Source organism: Apium graveolens, chromosome 10 (genome assembly GCF_009905375.1).
Source record: "Apium graveolens cultivar Ventura chromosome 10, ASM990537v1, whole genome shotgun sequence".
NCBI lineage: Eukaryota > Viridiplantae > Streptophyta > Magnoliopsida > Apiales > Apiaceae > Apium > Apium graveolens.
The window spans coordinates 228,218,576-228,235,949 of NC_133656.1; positions in this window are offsets into that span (position 1 = coordinate 228,218,576).

Genomic DNA, 17,374 nt, shown 5'->3' on the forward strand with positions numbered 1-17,374 from the left:
AGCAGCATACACCTAAACTATAAAAATAACATATTTGAATGACTAGACCATTAAAGTGCTCCAGAAAATAATCACAATCACGTCCCATTTGAGTTTTGATAGGTCAATTTGATCAAATTTTAACAAAAATTTATATTTAATATATAACTAAAATAATAATAATAAATATATTATTGGAGAGGTCATTTTGTTTATTTTAAAATATAAATTTTAGATTTGAAAAATAATTAATCAATCATTTTTAATGTTAAGTCAAAAAGTGATTGATTTGACTTAAAAAATAAAATAAACATGTAAAAGGGACCTGGGGAGTAATATTAACGCTCAACAAAAGCTAATTTGAGCATGTGCAATCTTGACCACAAGTTACGTGAAAAGTTTGGGGTGGAAGTATTGAAAATGTAGCCCTCTAATCATGTCACCTATTAATAATAATTTTACTTATGCCTTCCATATTTATTATATTTATTAATCTTTTAACCATTAGTTAAAATTTAAAAACATACATATCTCAACTTCCTGCCTAATTTAAACCTGAAAATAACTCTACACTTAATACATACATATATTTATGTTATATTTAATATATATTTTAAAATTCTTATTTTATATTTAATATTTTTAACTTTAATAATAATTTTAATATACATTACATATTTATATAACTTAGTGTCCGTTTGTGAAATTTTAAAATAAGTAACTTATAACTTAAAGTGTGATAAGTTAATAAATGCTTATAAGTTATATAAAGTGTTTGGATAATTTAACTTATAAGTTAGAATTGTTTTTATTTAAATGAATTAAAATAAATAATTTATATATATAATTATCTTAATTCTTATATTTTAAGTTATATTAACATTTATAAAAATATATTCTAAAATTAAAATTGATAAAAAAAATGAAAAATTAAAAATAAGTTAAGAAAAAGTACATCATTACCAACATTCAACTTATTATAAGTTATAAATTCAACTTATAAGTTGGGGCTTATAAGCCAATAAAGTAACTTATAAGATTTGCCAAATAAGAATAAATCTAATATGAAATATAATATAATCTTGCTAAGTGTGTGGATGTTAAGTGTTGTGATTTGGTAAATAATCCTTAAGGTGGTGATTTGGTAAATAATCGATACATAATGCAATAGCGTTGATGATATTTATTGTAGATTTGTAGGCAAGGTTGTAACTTGTGGTGGTTATTTAGGTTAAGGCAGGAGATTTATATTGTTTTGGTGTTAGTTGAGTTTAATAAATTTAATATTTAATAGATGTATCTAGTTTAGTTGTAGCCTAGATTGGTGAGTTGGTATCTTGGGGGCAATATTGTTGTTTTTCTAATTAAAATAAGTTAGTAGTTTGTGACGTTTTGATTGAAATGAGTATATTTTGTGAAAATAATGTTATTTTCAATTTTCAATGATTTTTATATGCATATAAAGTTGGACAAATACTTGAGCATTTTATTATTTAATTTTGGTGTATGTGTGAATTTAGAGAATATTTTTTTGTCAAAATTTAAAAAGTAATGCTTCTTGTACTATTTTATAGATTTTATTAAAAAGAGTTTTTTATTACTAGCCAATATATTAGCAAAGAAATTGAAAAGCTGTTTTTTGTTAGTACGCATGTAAATTGACATGGGTTTAGTATTAAAAAGACAAATTACAATAGAGAAATTATCAACTATATGAGGTTAAGGTAACGTTGTACAATAATATATATGGTTACACATGAAACAAAGTTTAAATAATTAAACTATTATAGCAGTTTTAAAGCTTAAAGCCTCAGCATGAGTTTTACTTGAAAGTATTCTTCTTTTCTCCTTTGATATGAAATACATAATAGGTGAACTTATTAAAAATCGTAAGTAAATAATGTTAACATATCTTCCACTAAAAAAAATATATTTTCTAACATATTTTATAATCGAAGGTCATGCATGATGTTACCAAAAATTTAGAAAATAAGACTTAAATAATTAAGAAGATAATACCCAATGACGAAATCACCTCCATTAGAAAGCTTCCTCGCTCCCCAGCAATTTGATAAACATCATTAAAACTAATTAAGTTTTTGACGAGTCTACACAATAAAATATTAAATTATAAGAAAAAATGCCTTAAAGATAACATTAATAGCAAAAAGAGACTTATCTGATTCACGAGAGTAAATATTCACGAGAGTAAAGAAGATATCCATTAACATGCCTCTATAGTTTTGTTTCCAACTCAAAAGTCACATAAAGTGACACAAAAATGTTATCAACGACATATAACACCAACATAAATGGTCAAAACACCATCATATATATCATATATGGCACCCCTTATATAGGTACAAAAGTCATCATTGGTGACACAAATACAATTTTTTTTGAATGTTAACATATCTTTGTGTGAAGAGAATCCTTTGAACTGATATTCTGTCGCTTTTTTTAATGGACCTATTATAATCCGCATAATAAATCTTTTTATGATATCCATCTTCACCATGTGTGAACAATATTTTTTTTACTATCAATAACTATATCTCGCTTGCCACACGTCTCGTCATTATCATCCACGACCACTTCATTAGATGGTGTCATTGACGCTCATGTCCACATGTACACCTAGACTCTTTCATCACTATCTTGAGTTCCACTATTTCTTATTTTTTGAAGCGATCATGGACCGTTATTAATTAGCACCTCACCAGTGCATTGGTACTATCTACCATCCTCGGTAAGTTTTTATAAAATTATATGATCTTGTTAGGCTTGTTAAGCAGACCTAACTCCACATTAGTATGATATTGTCCGCTTTGGGCCGAGTTCGTACAAATTTATTTTTGTATCACTCCCAAAAGACCTCATATTAATGGAGTTATCCGGTTACTTATATTCTAGCAATCTGCCCTCACACAAACGATGCGGGAAAAATCCTAACAATCTCCCCCTTCACACATCAGACTCAACACTTGTCAGATGTGGGACAAATCCTAACAATCTCCCCCTTTACACATCGGGCTCAAATCCTAACAGGTCTATCACATTTGGGTCTTGAAGTTTTATTTTGCACATGCAATTACGAACTTTAATATATCATAAACATATATTTGACATTTTGTTTGTTCAACCTTTATTGATTTTAAGGACCATGCCTATATATGTTCATACATTGTTGTATATAGAATATGGTTCACTACCAATATTAATGGAGTTATCTATATTCGCAATTATAGAAGTGAAAAAGCATAAAATTATATATTTTTATACACGGTTTGAACTCAAGTACTTTCTCCTGGTTGTTTAAAAATGTTTAAATAGGATGAGGCTGCTTACTTTGAAAAAGTAGGCACCCATTTTGTGATATTTTTGTTGTACTCTTTCTTCCTCATTATTACCTTGCAGTATTGACTTATTGTTGTTGGTGGAACATGTGAGTTAGATTCTGGAGGAGACAAACACTGATTTCATAGGTGTAATTTGATACACCGGTGGGGATTTCACTGCCTTACATTTCTTTGTTGCAATATGTGTCATCCATTGGAGTTTATCACTGACTTTTATTAGCGTTATGTGTGTCATCCATTGAAGCACTGCTACATTCCTTTTAATCAACTTAGATGGCCATGGAAGGGACTTAAATATCAACAATCACTAAATTTTAATATCTTTTGTAACATTCAAATACTTAAATCTAAGTTAAACCGTATGAATGATGCAAGTGATATGACTCATAAAATGTTTTATTTGTGGTGATAATAATATTATATATTTTTTTGAGAAAAAATTTTGATACTTGATTTCGAATTTCGTATAAGATATAAGAATTCTGTTTCAAACTATATAAGAATAAGATTCAAGAATTTTTAGAATTGTAGTCTCTACGTTTTTGAACCTGTTCATAATTTACGCTATAGTTCCGGAACTAGTCTTAGATACCCTTATTAGGAGCACAAGTGTGCAACTTTAGATACCTATTAAGGGTGCATAATTATTGAACTTTAGATGCCGACCACTGTCAAAATGTGGTATAAAGATTAAGAATAAGAATAAGATGTCGGCTATTGGAAAAGTGTGGCCGTAGATCAAAATTGTGGTATTTATAAGAATTATCATTTCGTTCTGTTTTACTCTGTTATGCTCTGTTTTAAATTTTGTTGTGTTATGCTTTAACTTCTAAATTTTAAAATATAAAATTTTGGTAGGATTTATTTTACAAAGTTATTATTGTTTTGAAAAAAATTATTTTATTAGAACACCTATTATTTTTCTGTTAAAAAGTTGGTCAATTTGTACTTGCTGAGTTTTGTAGCTCACTGATAGGGATAATATGAACCTTGATTGTGCCATAAATGCTGCATTAATTATATTTGATTTGGATTACGAATAAGTCCCATTAAAAGAAGGCCATATGTATGGCATTCAGACCAAGAAGGTTAACACATTGATCAGGCCTGATGGAACAAAGAAGGCCCAATAGCCCTGAATATTTACTATTTTCGTAATTAGTAAATATGGGAAAAATCAGATATTAAGGAAAGTCCTAATAAAGTTACGAAACCTTGTGGATTAGCCTCCAAGAGGTCTCATAGGATAAGGAATCAGATTTCTACTTTCTAGGACTTCAAAGTCCATTTTAATTCTGAGACTTGCCCACCAAGTCTCCTAAATCTAATTTAATTCAAGGTGTTCCACACCTATATAAAGGGTCCTCACCCCCACAATTAGAACTACATTTTTTGACTTGATCCTTGGCAATCAGCAAGGTACGTAGGCATCTTGTTAAGGCAGATCGAGTCACGAGACACAAGAGCAGTTAAATCGAGCCTCGAAGCTCACGAACCCTAGTAATAAATACAACAATTAATACACCATAGTTTTCTATCGATAATATTGGGCGCCGTCTGTGGGAAAGCGAGAACACGGAGTAGAAAAAGCGCCCCTGAAGGAACACCAGCCGGGATAACTCAAATGATTTCGTCAATGGTGGAGATACCCCCACACTCATCTTACGCTTCCACCCAAGGAGGAACCCCGATAGGGGCAACTGAGCCTCAGCCACAAGGGACGAATGCCCCGACTCCACAAGGGACGAATCCCCCGGCTCCTCAAGGGACGAATCCCCAATTTCAGCAGGTACATGCACCTGTGAATTCTCAACTTGTTAGGTATGAATATTCAACTATTGTGACCACTAACCCCCTTACGGGATGCCCCTATACCCCGAGGTTAGAGGAAGTGGACATGCTAATCGGAGTGAAGCACAAGGACATACACCCCCTACATACATAGTTTGGCTCCTATTCCGAAGGACCAAGAATTCTCTGGACCTTACACTGAAAGAGACTCCGAATATTCGGATGACGATCTGGCTCCTAAAAGGAGGCGTGCTGGTAAAGAACCTATGACTGATGCTAATCAACGCCCCAGAACTGCACAAGGGACGAATGCCCATGAAGTACAAGAGAGGATCATGGCTCATGAAGCTGAGATCCAAAGGCTGAAACGCGATCTGGAGGTGCACCAAAGACCCCCACTACCCCCGAGGAGGAGAAATCCTCCTCCAATCATAGACCTGGATGGTCCAATACCAAGAAGGGCTGTTGTCCCAAGGGCTGACCCGAGTGATCTTCTGCCTCTAGGAGATCCTGATGATCCAACTCCACCATTCACTGAAGAGATAATGAATGCCCATATCTCAAGAAAGTTTAAGATGCCCATCATTAAAGCCTATGATGGCACTGGAGATCCCGCTAATAATGTCAGGACATTCTCTAATACATTATTGTTGCAGCCCGTGAATGATGCTATTAAGTGTCGGGCCTTCCCTGAAACTCTGTCGGGAATGGGTCAAAGGTGGTACAGCCGTTTGCCTCCAAATTTAATTGGGTCCTTTAGAGACTTGAGTCAAGCTTTCATTTATCATTTCATCAGTGGAAGAGTGCATGAGAAGAGTTCAGCTTCTCTCATGAGCATTGTGTAGGAAGCAAATGAGTCTTTGAGAGACTATCTGAACCGTTTCACTAATGAAGCTTTGAAGGTCCCAGACCTTGATGATAAGGTAGCCATGATAGCATTATATCAAGGAACTAGGGATGAGTTCTTCAAGATGTCATTAGCCAAGCGCCCCCTGAAAGTATGTTACAGCTCTAAGATAGGGCCGGGAAGTATATCAAAGTGGAGGAAAGCATGAGGAATACGGTAGTGAATAAAGAGCCTGCTGGTGACAAGAAGCGAAAGACTGACCTAGAATATAATGCTAAGCACAAGTATCCTAGAACTGAGGAAAATACAGATTCAACCCCGAAGAAGGGAGGACCTGGACAAAAGTTCACCGAATATGCTAAACTGAATGCTCCCAGAAGTCAAATCTTAATGGAAATTGAAAGAGATAGGGAAGTCCGTTGGCCTAAACCCTTCAAAGTTGATCCTACGAAGCTAGATAAGAGCAAATTTTGTAGATTTCACAAGGACTCTGGTCATGACACCGATGAGTGTAGGCAACTAAAAGATGAAATAAAATTCCTTATTTGAAAAAGAAGGTTGAACAAGTATACCGGAGATGGAGGAGATAGGAATAATGATGGAAGAAGGAACTTCGATGATCGCAAAAGGGATCAGGATGATTAGGGGAAAAATCCCCAACCCAGGGGACCGGTGATAAACACAATCTTTGGAGGACCACAACCCCGAGGGCCAGTGATAAATACAATCTTCGGAGGACCAACTGCTGCTGGTTCATCTAAAAATTTGAGGAAAACATATACTAGAGAAGGTATGCATATTGTCGGAGAATTCCCAAAGAGGGCTAGGACAGAGTTATAATGACATTTGATGATTCTGATTTAGAGGGTGTGAAATTTTCTCATGACGATCCTCTGGTCATAACACCAATAAAAGGGAACAACCCGGTGAAGAATGTCCTTTTAGACAATGGAGCCTCGGTGGACATCTTATGACACCTTTATAAGGATGAGTTACAATGATTCTCAATTAATCCCAACTGATATGCCAATATATGGTTTCACTAGAGTCGAGTGCCCGTGGAAGGAATAATTAAGTTGCCCCTGACTATAGGTCAGGAACCAAGGCAAGCAACACAGATGTTGGACTTTGTAGTAGTAAAGGCCATATCAACTTACAATGCGATCATGGGAAGAACGAGAATACATGCTTTCAAAACAGTCCCCTCTTCTTATCATTCATTGATGAAGTTTCCCACCCGAAACGGGATTGGAGAAGAGAGAGGAGATCAAAAGATGACAATGAGTTGTTATGTAGCCTCTCTTAGGGCTGATGGAGTTGGGGGGTGGGTTCTGCGTATTAAAGATCTGGATGTTCGTGAGAATGACGAGAAAAGAGGAAATCCAGCAGACGACTTGGTCCAGATCCCATTGGCTCCCGAAGATCCTGAGAAAGTAACTTTCATTTGAGCATCACTAGAGGAGCCCCTTAGAGGGAAGTTGGTGAGGTTTTTACAAGAGAACAATGATGTATTTGCATGGTCGGCAACTGATATGCCTGACATAGACCCTGAACTGATCACTCACAAATTGAACGTAGATTTAAATTGAAAGACGGTAAAGCAAAAGAAAAGGAGCTTTGCCCCTGAAAGACAGGAGGCAATTAAGCAAGAAGTAGAAAAGCTCTTAGAGGCTGGTTTTATTGAAGAGATACAATTTTCGGAATGGTTAGCAAACCCTGTAATGGTAAAAAAGGCTAATAAAAAATGGAGAATGTGTATAGATTTCACTGATCTGAATGATGCATGCCTTGAAGGATTATTTCCCGCTACCAAGAATAGATACATTGATAGATGCAACCGCTGGTCATGAGATGCTGAGTTTTATGGATTAATTCAGTGGATATAATCAGATTAAAAAGCATAAGGATGACATCCCAAAGGTATCATTCATCACTGACTTTGGTGTTTTCTGTTATCTTGTTATGGCATTTGGCCTTAAGAATGCATGAGCTACCTATCAATGGTTGGTAAATAAGATTTTCAAGGATCTTATTGGCAAAACTATGCAAATGTATGTCGATGACATTTTAGTCAAAAGTATGGTGAAGACTGATCACATAACCCATTTGGGGGAAGCTTTTAAGGTGCCAAGATATCATAAAATGATGTTAAATCCTGCAAAGTGCGCTTTCATAGGGGGATCTGGAAAGTTTTGGGGATTGATGATCTCCAAAAGAGGAATCGAGGCCAATCCCGATAAAATAAAAGCTATCCTGGATATAGAACCACCACGTTCCATAAAGGACGTTCAAAAACTCACTGGAAGAGTTGCGGCTTTAGGACGATTCATCTCCAAATCTGGAGACAAGTGCTTGCCATTCTTCAAATCCTTGAAGAAAGTAAAAGATTTCATATGGACCGAGGAAAGTCAGGAGGCGTTTGAAGGATTGAAGAAGTATATGGTTCAAGCCCCGTTGTTGGCTAAACCAACTCTGAATGAAGTTTTGTACTTATATTTGGCCGTTTCAGAAAACGCCTTGAGCGTTGTATTGGTTAAGGAGGAACTTAAAGTCCTGAAACTCATATATTATGTCAGTAAGATTCTGCACGGAGCTGAGTTGAATTATTCGACTATTGAAAAGTTTGCTTTAGTCCTAGTGATGGCTTCAAGGAAATTGCGTCCTTACTTCCAAGCTCATAAAATTGAAGTGCTAGCAAATCAGCCCTTGAGAAACATCATTCACAGTCCTAAAGCCAGTGGGAGACTAATTAAATGGGCAACAAAATTGGGAGAATTCGACATCAAGTACAAGCCGTGAACGGCAATAAAAGCCCATGCATTGGTTGACTTCGTGGTGGAATGTACCATACCCAACCAAGAAGTCGTGGGCAGGAAGATACTATACCTCAAGACACAGAAGGTGATAAAAGAGACAAAGAAGAGGGCATTAAAGAGAAGGAATGCCGGGTTCTCTATATTGATGGAGCATCAAAAACAAATTCGAGTGAAGTAGGGCTTGTTTTACAAAGCCCAAATGGGTTCTTGATTGAATATGCCATGAAGTTAAACTTCCCAACCATAAATAACGAAGCTGAGTATGAAGCTCTGATAGCTGGGCTCGGCCTAGAATAAACATTGAGGGTCAAGAACTTGAAAGTCCGTGGGGATTCAAAGCTTGTCATATCCTAGGTCAAGGGAGAGTTCGAGGCAAGAGATGAAATAATGGCCAAGTATGTCTTCCTAGTAAGGGATGTGATGACTCAATTCGATGAATGCCATGTTAAGCACATTCCAAGAGAGGAAAATGCTAAGGCAGATGTATTATCTAAGTTCGCTTCATCAGAGATAGAGGAAAGTTTAGGAAATGTATACATCCGCGTTTTGAAAACCCGAAGCATTAATGTTAAGCTTGTAGCCCCTATAGGGCTGGGGACATCATAGATAGATCCCATTAAGGCCCATATTCAAACTGGTTGGCTGCCAAACAATGTGACTGAAGCACGAAAATTGGCTGTTCGAGCACTGAGATATTCCTTGATCGATGGGATCCTGTACAAAAGATCTTATGTGGTTCCTTACTTAAGATGTCTCAGACCTGATGAGGCACATTTGGCTCTCTAAGAAGTACATGAAGGTATTTGTGGGCAACACATGGGGGGCAGAGCACTGGCACATAAGATACCCCGTTTAGGCTTTTATTGGCCAGATATGATGGCTGATGCCAACGAATATGTGAAGAAATGCGATCATTGTCAGAAACATGCACCGATTATTCGACAACCCCCTGAGATGTTGACTTCCATCAATTCACCCATCCCATTTTCTATGTGGGGAATGGATATACTTGGGCCTTTTCCCATAGCCACTGCTCAAAGGAAGTTCATGATTGTAGCTATAGATTATTTTACTAAGTGGATTGAAGCTAAACCTTAAGCCAAGATCACAACTAAGTAGGTTGCACAATTCCTGTGGGAAAATATCATGTGCAGATATGGAATTTCCCATATCCTGGTCACCGATAATGGAACACAGTTCAACAATGAAGAGTTCAGGAAGTATTGCGAGGAGAATGGGACCGAGTTGCGGTTTACCTCCGTAGCTTATCCGCAAGCCAATGGGTAAGCGAAAGTGGAAAATCGTATAATTCTAGATGGGCTGAAGAAGAGGATCGAGAAATCCAGGAATAATTGGGTGGATGAAATACTCCCAATACTTTGGGCTTATCAGACTACTTGTAGAGTCACAACTGGAGCAACACCCTTTATGTTGGCATATAGAGCGGAGGCGGTTGTTCCTTTGGAAATATCGCACTCGTCTCCCAGAATCCAAGCGTACAATGCTAAAAAAAATGAAGAAGGGCAAAGGCTAGCCCTGGACCTAATTGATGAAGTACGAGATGAGGCACATGCCAAGATAGTGGAATACCAGAAAAAGTCTCCTTTCTACTATAACTTAAGAGTGAAAGAAAGCTTCTTCAAGCAAGGTGACTTGGTTCTGAGGAAGGTGGAAGCTTCTACCACTCGCCCCAAATTTGGAAGGTCCATACAAGATCAAAAGTGTTCAAGGAAGAGGATCCTACAAGCTGGAGACTATGGATGGCTTTGAATTCCCAAGAACTTGGCACGCTCAAAACCTGAAAGTCTATTATGTATAAGTATGATGGGAAAGATGTTCATTTGTCAATATGGCAAATAGGTTTAAAAGCACCTGAAAGCTTTGCATGCTTAGGATTTTAGGTTTTATAAGACTATTATTTTCAAGTTTTAGTTTTACCAAGGCTTGTGTAAAGGATGAATCCTAAAAGTTTACGAAATTTATAAAATTTCCAAAATGTGATATTAAGTTTCTACTTCACACAAAGTTATGGTAAATGAACTAAGTGCATGGATTCAAATAAAAAGCATAAAGTTTGATAAATAAAAGAGACTGATATAAGTTATGAATAATAAATAACAAAGCCACGCAGGGCTAATAAAAACTCTAAGGAGCAGAGGTGCCCTCGGCATCCATGTCGTCATCTCTTTCGCTCTCACTGGACATCTCAGCAGTGCCGATCTCAGAGGATGAAGAGCTGAGATCAACTGTTGTAGGCCTAGAAGATGACTCTGGAGGAGGGAGAAGCTAGTCCTGAGGGATATCATCTGAGACAACTACACGGGTATGAAACTTCTGTAGTAGAATCTCATCATCGGGGCACACGTAGTTCGCTGGGTTACTATTGGGACAAGCCTCGTTCACGGTCCCAAGGGTTGTGTCCCAGCCAATCCTAAAAAACCCAGGGAACACTGTGTTGTCCCTAACCCGCATGGACTGAGTAAACTCCTCCGTGTCCAGATAAGAATCAATCACTCTATCCTTCTCGGCCCTCAGAGTGACCAGCTCGGTATTTGCCTCTCCTAGCTCCTCCTCCCTGCGCTTCATCTTCTTTTCTAGCGCATCATACTTCCTCTGTTGCCTCCTGAGGGCATTATTCGCATTATCTGAGGCCTTTTTCCACGACTCGTCTTGCCTCACAGCCGCTTAAAAATAATCATTAGATTGAAACAAAACGATAAATAAAGAGCGTAAGGCTAGAGAATGCTACAAATATATATAACAGAAAAAGGAGTTTAAGAGGAAAGACCATACCGAGACCAAGATTGAGTACCCATAAGCTTTATCCTCTCCAAATCTGGACCCGCCACAATATCATTGAAGTCCTTAGGGGTCACGGAGTGGTAGGACCAATCCTATGCATGGTTCGTGGATCCAACCACGGTATCCCCTCAACGGAAGCCCCAAAGAGGTCGGAAAGAGCCAGTAGCTTTGGAACCAGGAGCAGCTGGGGTTTCAGTTCCCCTGGGAAGAAGCCTCCACCATAGGCTCCTTATGCTTCCTAAGAAAACTGGGCTCCAGTGCCTTGCCCCGTGTATCCAACTTAGCAAGCCGGGCCTTCTCCATTATCGCCGTCTCCTCAACGACAGGCAAGTTATCCTCATTGATTTCCTTGGCGGCTGCAAAAATGAAGGAAAATAAAAATAAGTGGTTTCAATAATGCATGAAAGAAAGTGAAAATAAGAAGGGAAGAAAATTACCCTGCACAGAAACTGAGGAAAGCCCCTGGATGGATCAGAGAAAACTCATCTAACAAAGTCCAGTTGGGAGTTTTGCCGTTATCCTTTATGAGCTCATTATATATGATAGTCTCTTCGGGAGTTAGGTGAATGGATTTGAGGCTACCATCGCTGACCTTCCCAAATGAGGATCTAAAGAGTGTGCCCCAGTCTCCATTCTCCCACTTAAGTCCGACAAATCTATCCCTCCAGTGTTGGTTATTATCAGGAATCAAAGCACTGTTAAAAATTTGTTTATATTTGGGCATTTGTCTAATATAATCCCAGCCACAGGAGTTTTGGGAACTGTTGTAACACTGAATTTTTTTCCTAAACACAGCTACTGACAGAAGGAAACCACTTCTAAGACACAAAACCATGAAACATAAAATGTTTCTCCAGGCATTAGGAGGAAGCTGACAAGGATTAATTTGTAAGTCTGCTAACAAAGTAGGAATGAACTCATGAAAAGGAAACCTAATCCCCGCAGTAAGGGTATCTGCATAAATGAACAAAGTATCGGGCTTCCAGTGACATGCACGATCGCCACCTTCAGCAGGAACTATCCTAAGAGGGGGATGAATGTTATAGAGTGTGTTAAGCTTATTGATAACATCTACATTGTACCATTTATTATAATAGTCAAATGAATCTAAATGAACATTAGATGGGTATTCATCCCCCTAGTGTTAATTATGTATATTAACGACATATAAGAAGAGCGAATTTTGATATCGTTACCTCGTTTGGAAGCAGAAGCGATCTTAGCTTCCCTTTCAGAATTCTTATCTACCATTAATGGAGGTAGATGAAAACTTGAGGCCGAGGGAGGAGGAGAAAGGAGGCCGGAAAAGGCCGGTTTCTAACCGGAAAATATTTAGGTTAAGAGGGAGGATGAGAGTTTGTGAAAGTGAGAAATGAGAATGTGAAATATGAATTCTCACTGCACTCTCCCCCCTTATATAGCCCCCATTATCCGATTATGGGCCGGTGAAACATGAATTTTAACCGGCAATATCCCATTTGGCCCAAATACTGGACAACTCTAGAAGGATCTAGAAAATTCCTTGAAAATAAAAAAATCCTGGAAAATAAAAAGTTGATTTATAAATATATGTTATGAAGTTTCCAGAATGTTCTGGATGATTTTGGGCTAAAAAGCCCATGGATAATAGGCCAAGGAGGTATGTTCGAGCCCAACAAAAAGCCTAGAAAAATTAGGCCCGAAAAGGAAGCCTATAAACATGGGCCCAAGGAAAAGGCCCATGATAAAAAGCCTAATCCTGAAACCCAGATAAAAAGGGTAGGCCAAAAAGATATGAAAAATTTAAATATATATATATATATATCCTGACCTAAATTCGGTCAGGAATTTTGATCAAACGATCCTAGTCGACGTTACCTTTGATCAGAAATTATTGGCCAATAATTCGGTCAGAAATAAAGAATTCTGACCTAGAACTACAACCAAGATCTTGGTCGAAAGGTCTTGGTCAAATGAAGCTTCGATAAAGAATTTAGGGTCCTTAATTCGGTCAAAACTGAGGTCAACAAAATAAATCCTGACCGAATTTCGGTCAGGAATTCTGATCAAACAACCCTGATCGAAATGGGGCACGACCAGGAATTTGGTTGGCTTAATTCGGTCAGAACTGTAATATCAGGGTTAAATTCTCGACAGAATTCGATCAGGATCCTAATCGAACGATCCTGACCGAATGGAGTGTCGATCAGAGCCATGAGGAGCATAATTCGATCAGGATCCTAGTCGAACGGATTCCTGGTCGAAAATAGGTCTAAAAAAATAGATAAGAAAAAAGAAGAAAAAGAGAAGGAAAAAGAAGAAAAAAAGAGAGAAAAAATGGAAATTTCAGGAAAATTCAGAAAAAATAATAAATCCTGGGATAATTTCCTGAGAAGTTCAAAAATGTCTCAGAAAAATTATAAAAAATTCCTGAAAATTAAGGAATAATTTCCAGATTTTATGGAAAATTACAGGAAATTCCTGGGAAATTTAGGATAATTCCTGAAATCAAAATTCCTGAAAATTAGGGAAAAATCCAAGAAATTAAGGAAAAATCCCAGGAAATAAGGGAAAAATCTCAAAAGTACCAGAAAATTCTTAAAAATAGGAATAAGGTGAAAAAATAACAGGGAAGCCCCAATAAAAACCCTGAAGCCTTGAAAAAAGGCAAAGATTGTTGTAAATGTGTAGGTCGCTCCACACTTTACGTTAAAAATAAAACCATGTAAGGGATTAAATGAGCTTAACTTCAGCGAAATCTAAAATGATTTCCCAGAAGTTGGGGGACAAATGATAAGGATAAAATGAACCTTGATTATGCCATAATTGTAGCATTAATTATATTTGATTAGGATTACGAATAAGGCCCATTAAAAGAAGGCCATATGTATGACATTTAGACCAATAAGGTAAACACATTGATCAGGTCTGATGGAACAAAGAAGGCCCAATAGCCCTGAATATTTATTATTTTCGTAATTAGTAAATATGAGAAAAATCAGCTATTGAGGAAAGTCCTAATAAAGGTATGCAACCTTGTGTATTAGCCTCCAATAGGTCTCATAGGATAAGGAATCAGATTCCTACTTCCTAGGACTTCAAAGTCCATTCTAATTCTGAGACTTCCCACCAAGTCTCCTAAATCTAATCTAATTCAAGGTGTTCCACACCTATATAAAGGGTCCTCACCCCCACAATCAGAACTATATTTTTTGACTTGATCCTTGACAATCGGCAATGTACGTAGGCATCTTGTTAAGGCAGATCGAGTCACGAGACACAAGAGCAGTCAAATCGAGCCTCGAAGCTCATGAACCCCAGTAATAAATACAAAAATTAATACACCCTAGTTTTCTATCCATAACACTCACACCTTTTAAAATTTAAGGTTTGGAATATTTGGAGCATATTAAGAATAAGGAATGAGAACATTGTGGAGATATGTGCTGATTAGTTTCCTGCTATTTGATTAGAATAAATACTTTCATGCCATAAGAATAAATTTGATATCCGTTTAGACAATTATTATCAAATTTGTGGAGTTGCGTCTCCGTTTTATGGTTTTTGGATTTAATAAAGTTTGACCGCTGCTTTGACATTCGTGATATATTTGAATTATCGGATAAGAATCTATTTTATTTAAGTTTTTGTATTTAGATTTAATAGTCTGAAAAGTTGGGATGTTACAGTTGGTATCAAGAGCATGCTGTTTTCTGCTCAGCCCTAGTATTATGTATAAGACTAGTACATTCCCTAAGATGCGATCCCGTGGACCATAGTTTAAGTTTGACCTATAAGAGATTAGCAGTCGTAGATGTATGAGTTTGTTGTGAATTTGGGGACCGTGTTCTTTTTAAGGAGGTTTGTAAGTAATATCCCGTAATTTTTAGAATTAGATTAAAAATAGGAATAATAGAGAAAAAAGGATTAAAATTTGATTAATATTAGAATTTAAAATTGGTATAGACTAATGGACCTAAAATCTGAATCATATTTTAATATGTATAACTTATAGGTTGAGAAAAAGGGTTTTATAGCGTTATAGATACATTCCATTCGTTTTTCTCATTTTTAATATTAAAATTCGTAGGGTAAAAAGCCATAAAAATCAGCAATCTTGTAATATTATTATAAAATTTATCATAAGTCGGAATCGTTGATTCTGGACTTTACGGAAAGGTCTTTTCATTTTTTTCAACTTCTGTGATTCGAGGTTTTCAAGAAAACATAGTTTAGATGGTCAAAAAGAGTAAATTTAGATCTGGTCAGAACTTGGGATAAGTTTTCGATCGATCTTACTGTTATGGATTAAAAACTAAGGTCTATTAATTACTGTATTTATTACTAAGGTTCGGGAGCTCAAGGCCTTTAATGGTTGCTCTTGTGTTTCGTAGCTTAACTCTGCCTTTACGAGATGCCTACGTATCTCTGTAATCTAGAGAATCAAGCCAAAAAACATAGTTCTGATTTGTGGGGTAAGACCCCTTATATAGATGTGGGGAGTCCTTGAATTGGACTAGATCTAGGAGACTTGGTGAGCAAGTCTCAGAATTAGAATGGACTTTGGAGTCCTAGGAAGTAAAAAATTGATTCTTATCCTATTAGGTCCATTGGAGGCTGGTCTACAAGGATTTATGCCCTCACTGGGACTCATCTTGACAGATGATTTATCCCTTATTAATTAATTACGAAATTAATTAATATTCAGGGTTTTGGGCCCTTTCTAATTGGGTTTCGTTATTGGACCGTAATCTGGTCTAATTGATTTTAAAACCAATTATATTTCTAGGCTATTTTTGGGCCCCTATCAAGGGTCTTGGGCCTCTTCTAATGGGCTTAACAACTAGCCCAATTAATGCGATATTAATTATGCAATCAGGGTTTATTTATTTTATTTCCTATCATTTTATGGATTAAAAACTAGGGTCTATTAATCACTGTATTTATTACTAAGGTTCGGGAGCTCAAGGCCTTTAATAGTTTCTCTCGTGTTTCGTAGCTTAACTCTGCCTTTACGAGATGCCTACGTATCTCTATAATCTAGAGAATCAAGCCAAAAAATGTAGTTCCAATTTGTGGGGTAAGGCCCCTTATATAGATGTGGGGAGTCCTTGAATTGGACTATATTTAGGAGACTTGGTGGGCAAGTCTCATAATTAGAATGGACTTTGGAGTCCTAGGAAGTAGAAAATTGATTCCTTATCCTATTAGGTCCCTTGGAGGCTGGTCTACAAGGATTTATGCCCTCATTGGGACTCATCTTGACAGCTGATTTATCCCTTATTAATTAATTACGAAATTGATTAATATTCAGGATTTTGGGTCCTTTTTAATTGGGCTTTGTTATTGGACCGTAATATGGTCTAATTGATTTTAAAACCTATTATATTCCTAGGCTATTTTTGGGCCCCTATCAAGGGTCTTGGGCCTTTTCTAATGGGCTTAACAACCAGCCCAATTAATGCGATATTAATTACGCAATCAGGGTTATTTATTTTATTCCCTATTATTTGCCCCCCAACTTCTGGGAAATCGTAAAAAGATTTCGCAGAAGTAAAGTTATTCCCTTATAGGGTATCATTTTTACGTAAAGTGTGGAGCCACCTACACATTTACAACGGTTTGCCTTGCTTACGGCTTTAGGGTTGCTATTTAGAATTTCCCTATTATTTTCTTACATTTTTCCCTCTTTTTAAGAACTTTCTGGTATTTTCAGGAATTTTTTCCTAGTTCTCAAGGATATTCTGATACTCACATATATTACTTCTTTAATTTTTCAAGAATATTTTTATCAAAAAATA